We start from the raw sequence: 6,309 nt of genomic DNA on the forward strand, positions 1-6,309 counted from the left end.
ACCTGGTCTAGCTTCCCCAGGCTGGATCAGCCCTGCAGAGCCAGTGGCCTTTGCTGTGGCCAAGCCTGCAGACAATCCATGCCCTTTATGCCAGGGTGGGCTGCTCCTCCCGCAGCACCCAGGCGAGCCTGCCTCCTGCTCCATGCCCATCACTAAGGCCTCCGGCTTGAGGCTGATGATCTGCCCACTGAGGTGCAAGTGCTGGAAGGGACAAAGGACTGGGGCAGGGCTCTACTGCCCCAGGAGTAGGAAGGGGAGACCAGGACAGCCTCTAGACCCAAAGGGATGTCCTTGTTCAGCAATATCTACTCCAGTTTAAACCCAAGAGCAGGCTTATTTTTTTAAATCTATTTTTGTAGTTATGAAAGTAATAGATCAACAAGTGGTGCTGGGACAACTGGATCTTCGTGTACAAAATAATAAAGTCTAATCCCCATCTCACATCATACACAAAAATCCACTCAGCACTCAATAGCCAACACCTAAGAGCTAAAACCATAAAATTCTTGGAAGAAAACATAGGGGTACATCTTCATAGCAGATGTTATTAGCTGCTTATTATTAGCTGTTATTATTAGCTATGACACCAAAAACACAACAACCCAAGAAACAAATATAAGACTTCTCTATATCAAAAGACTATATAAGAGAGTGAAGAGTCAAACCAGGAAATAGGAGAAGCATATATATGATAAGGCTCTAGAACATATAAAGAATTCTTACGACTCAACCAAAAGAGACAATCACTTTAAAAAATGGTACAAGACTTGAATAGATATTTCTCCAAAGAAGATATACAAATGGCCAATAAACTCATGAGAAGATGTTCACTGCCATTAGTCATTGTTGTTAGGTGGCTCAGTTGGGTCTGACTCTGCAACTCCATGGACTGCAGCCCGCCAGGCTTTCCTGTCCTTCACCATCTCCCGGAGTTTGCTCAAACTCATGTCCTTTGAGTCAATGATGCCATCCAACCATCTCATCCTCTGTCACCCCCTTCTCATCCTGCCCTCAATCTTTCCCAGCATCAGGGTCTTTTCCAATGAGTTGGCTCTTCAAATCAGAGGGCCAAAGTACTGGACATTCAGTTTCAGCATCAGTCCTTCCAATGAATATTCAGGGTTGATTTCCTTTAGGACTGACTGGTTTGATCACCTTGCTGTCTAAAGGACTCTTAAGAGTCTTCTCCACCCCCACAGTTCAAAAGCATCAATTCTTTGGCCCTCAACCTTCTTTATGGTCCAGCTGTCCCATCTGTACATGACTACTGGAAAAACCATAGCTTTGACTCTACGAACCTTTGTCCGCAAAGCGATGTCTCTGCTTTGTAATATGCTGTCTAGGTTTGTCATAGCTTTTCTTCCAAGGAGCAAGCAACTTTTAATTTCATGGCTGCAGTCACAATCCATAGTGATTTTGGAGCCCCCCAAAATAAAATCTCTCACTGTTTCCATTTTCCCTCCCATCTATCTCCTGTGAAGTTATGGGACCTGATGTCATGATCTTAGTTTTTTAAAGTTGAGTTTGAAGCCAGCTTTTTCACCCTCCTCTTTCACTTTCATCAAGAGGCTCTTTAGTTCCTCTTGGTTTTCTGCCATTAGAATGGTGTCATCTACATATCTGAGGTTATTGATATTTCTCCTGGAAATCTTGATTCCAGCTTGTGTTTCATCCAGCCCAGCATTTCGCATGATGTCATTAGTCATAGGGAAATGCAAATCAAAACAATATGACACCACTTCCATAAGACACCACTTCACACTTACTAAGATGACTTTGATTTTTTTAAAATGAAAACTAATAAGAGTTGTCAAGGATGTAGAAACGTAAGAACTCTTATACATTGCTGGTGGGAATGTAGAATGGTAGGGTCAGAAAACAATTTGGCAGCTCCTTAAATAGTTAAACACAGAATTATCATATGATCCAGCAACTCCACTCCTAGGTATATGCCCAGGAGAAACGAAAACATAGGTCCACACAGAAACTTTATAGGAAAGTTCATAGTGGCATGACTCACAACCTCCAAAAGCTGGAAGTGACTCAAATGTCCATTGACAGATGAATGAGCAACCAAATGCAGGTTATTATTCACTCATAAACGGGAATGAAGGTATAAAGACAACAATGTGGATGGACCTTGAAAACACTGTGCCGAATGAAAGAAACCAGACACAAAGGCCACATACCGTGTGATGCTTTTTATGTGATAGATGTGAGACAGGCAAATTCACAGAGACACAATGCAGGTTAGCAGTTCCCAGGAGATGGAGGAGGAAGAAAATAGGAAATGATGACTTAATGAGTACTGGATAGGCTTTTTATGGGGTTTTATGGGTTGATGACCCCTAGAGTAGGCAATGGCACCCCACTCCAGTATTCTTGCCTGGAAAATTCCATGGGCAGAGGAGCCTGGCAGGCTACAGTCCATGGGGTTGCAAAGAGTTGGACACGACTGAGCGACTAACAGACAGATGAGCCACAGAATTAAAAGACACCTGCTGCTTGGAAGAAAAGCTATGACCAACCTGCTGCTGCTAAGCCGCTTCAGTAGTGTCTGACTCTGTGAGACCCCAGAGACGGCAGCCCACCAGGCTCCTCCGTCCCTGGGATTCTCCAGGCAACAGCACTGGAGTGGGTTGCCACTTCCTTCTCCAATGCATGAAAGGGAAAAGTGAAAGTGAAGTCACTCAGTCGTATCCGACTCTTCGAGACCCCATGGACTGCAGCCTACCAGGCTCCTCCGTCCATGACCAACCTAGACAGTGTACTAACAAGTAGAGACATTATTTTGCCAACAAAGATCTGTATAGTCAAAGTTATGGTTTTTCCAGTAGTCATGTACGGATGTGAGAGTTGGGACTATAAAGAAGGCTGAGTGCCAAAGAATTGATGTCTTCGAACTGTGGGGCTGGAGAAGACTCTTAAGAGTGTCCTTGGATGGCAAGGAGATCAAACTAGTTGATCCTAAAGGAAATCAACCCTGAATATTCATTGGAAGGACTGATGTTAAAACTGAATGTCCAAATACTTTGGCCCCCTGATTTGAAGAGCCAACTCATTGGAAAAGACCCTGATGCTGGGAAAGATTGAGGGTAGAAGAGGGTGACAGAGGATGAGATGGTTGGATGGCATCCTCGACTCAATGGACATGAGTTCGAGCAAACTCTGGGAGATAGTGAAGGACAGGGATGCCTGGCATGCTGCAGACCATGGGGTCACAAGGAGTCAGATGCAACTTAGCAATGCAACAATGACAATAACAACATCTCTCACCTATGGGTACAGAGGGGACCTCAACACCAGGCTCCTTGTCTTCTCTTGTTGAGATCTACCCCGGAGCTGAGTCTCCACATATATATATATAGATAGATAGATATAGATACAGATGTGGGAAGAGGGAGGCAGGGCATTTTGACACCAGTGTTTTGACAGAGTCCTGCAGAAGGGAAGGCATGGCTAAGTACGGGCACTTTGGGACAGCTCAGACCTGCCTCCCCCTGGCCAGGATCCTCCCGAACTCACCTGGCCCCTGAGCTCTGGCCCCAGTCCCACCTGGGGAGGAGCCACATTCCAGGTAACAGATCCACAGCAGGCTCACTGATCTCCCCTGGGAAGAGGGCACAAACAACACACGCAAAGGTACAGAGGCCTGGACAGAAGAGTCCCGGGAGCCTCTCAATCTGGCAGGGTCAGGGCGGGCGCTGCTCTGCCACATCCCTGGTCTCTACCTCTCACAGACATGCCATCCATACCTGGCCAGGCCAGTGGCCTTGTGCCCACTCCCCATGCCCTGCCTCTGCCTGCGCTGCTTCCTCTCTTCTACATCCGGGCTCAGGTCTGCACTTGAGTCCTTCCTCCCCCAGGGCCAAGCCCGTTTCCTCATCTATGATGGGGGAAGGGCAGAGGAGAGCTCCTGAGAGCATCACAGGGTACCACAGGGTGTGGCAGTGGCCTCAAGGCTGAGGCTACTGTCCTCAGAGCCCATGGCCTTAAGAATTCCCGTTTGTCTGCTGTGGATGCCCCAACCTCGATGCCCTCACTGGCCACCCAAGGCAGAGCTCTGTTGAGATGGGGGTGGGCATCAGGGATGCAGGGTGATGGGCGGCTTTGGGAAGAATGGAGGGAGATGCCAGGCTGGGACAGGGCTCGATCTGAAAGCCAGCAGATAGATGTTGGTGCAGGAGGGGGTGGGGAAGGCTTGTCCCCATGGGAGCCCCAGCCTGGAGCCAACCAATCCCGCTGGACGACAAGGCAGGAGGGTGATGTCCCCGACAGGTGAACTGGGTGAGCTTTCAAGCCCTCCTAAGAGTGGTCACTTTACAGGCAGGACACTGAGGCCAGAGTGTGTCAGGGTTGACCTGGGCCACCTGCACGGCTCCCTCTCTGCTGGGCCCCTTCACCCCACGAGGAGTCTTGGGCACCACCCACCCAGTGGCCCCACTGACCTTGGGTTCTGAATGCTCTGGGAGCAGCATCTACCCCATCTCAGTCCTGTCTCTTAATGGCATGGGCACTGTGGCCACCGAAGAGAGGGGCCATTGGCCCGCCTGAGCCTGCTACCCCTGCCTGGACCCAGCCCCCCATGATGTGCTGCTGTTCCTCACCTCTCAGGTGATACCCTCCCTTCCAGGCCGTTGAAGGGTCAGGAGGAGTAGGCAACTGGGCAGCCCCTCTTGGGACTGAGCTTGGCCCAAGGAACAGCAACCAGCCAGGTCTGCAGGAGAAAGTCAATGGCTATCAGGGGGATCACCCACCAGGACCCAAGGCAGAGCCCACCTGACCCCCAGTCACATCCCGACCTCAAATTCCTGCTACGGACACCCCAATTTTCCTATAGAACCCCACTTCAGACATCCCCACCCTGTTTGTTGTGGTTCAGTCGCTAAGTCATGTCTGACTGTTTGCGACACATGGACTGCAGCATGCCAGGCTGCCCTGTCCTTCACTATTTCCCAGAGTTTGCCCGAGTTCATGTCCATTGAGTTGGTGACACTATCCAACCATCTCATCCTCTGTTGCCCTCTTTTCCTTTTGCCTTCTGTCTTTTCCGGCATCAGGGTCTTTTCCAGTAAGTTGGCTGTTCCCACCCCCACAGACACCTCCAAACCCTACCCATACCCTCACCCCTCATTCCCAACACTGGGTGGGGAGGGCAGGTGAATCTGGCTGGACTGGGCAGGGGTCTGGCCTCTGTAGCCTGTTTCTATCTCTGCCCACAGCCTGGGCCAGCCAAGTGGTCAACAGGTTAATTTTTCAGGGCTCTTGTTCTGAGATAAAGCTGAGGGGCAAGCAAGGAGGAAGGGGAATGGCCTGCCTCAAGGAGGGGCCCGTGCACCGCTGGCCTCGAGTCTTCTGGAAAGGTGGGCTCCCCACCCTGCATCGTGGAAGGTGTGGCCCAGGGGCGCTCTGAGTGAGGACCGGCTGTGACAGTCCTGTCTCCAGGTCCCTAAGGACGGTGGGGTACAGGAGCTAGACCCCACAGCAGGGGGCCCCGGCTCAGCCATCAAGCCTGTCCCGTGACTTGGCTTTCTTCAACTGACCCAGCCTATGCTGGCCCCGATCCTGACCACAGGGTGGTGGCAGCCAGTGCTGGGTGGCACAGGCAGGCCTGGGGCAGGACGAATGGACTGGGTGGGGCCTGGAGTCGGGTGGGGTGCACCCAGGGCTCAAGAATGGGCCATCTGCATGGCCCCATCAGGCTCAGGAAGGCTTCCCCTCACCTACAATCAGGCTCTGTGTAGGAGCAGCAGGCCTGTCCCACACTCTCCCTGGGGGTGCTGCTGCTAGGACCCTCAGAAGTCTCTCCAGGTTTCAAAGATCATTTTCGGAGATAGTGGCACAGTGGAGCCTGGTTCCCACCCACATAGTGGGTGGGAACTGGAGCTCAGACACCGGGATGAGGATGGGCCTGGTAGACTTCTTCTCCCCTTGGGGACGGTGGAGCACAGCCCACCCCCAAGGAGCTGCAGCAGCTGGGGAGGGGGTGCAGGCAGCCTTGGATGCTCCTCGGTACATGTTCCAGGGCCTGATGGGACCTGCAGCTGTGATTTGGAACAACTGGAAGAATTAGAATCCAGGAGATGGAGCAGGTGGGGGCACTGGCAGGGGCGTGGTGGGCCGCTGGGGAGGGCACAGGTTGGGTCATGAGGGAGAGCGTCCCCCCACCTCGCCAGGAGTGGCTGCACCTCCTCGGGTCACCTACTCACTTCCCTTTCCACCCACTCCTTTTTCAGAAAGGGGCAGCCTGGGGTCGGGGGCTAGCCCAGGGTGACTGTGGGGGACCAGGCACTGGAGCCAGGCCTAGGG

The sequence above is a fragment of the Bison bison genome, unplaced genomic scaffold, assembly GCF_000754665.1.
Source record: "Bison bison bison isolate TAMUID 2011002044 unplaced genomic scaffold, Bison_UMD1.0 scf7180017864371, whole genome shotgun sequence".
Classification (NCBI taxonomy): Eukaryota; Metazoa; Chordata; class Mammalia; order Artiodactyla; family Bovidae; genus Bison; species Bison bison.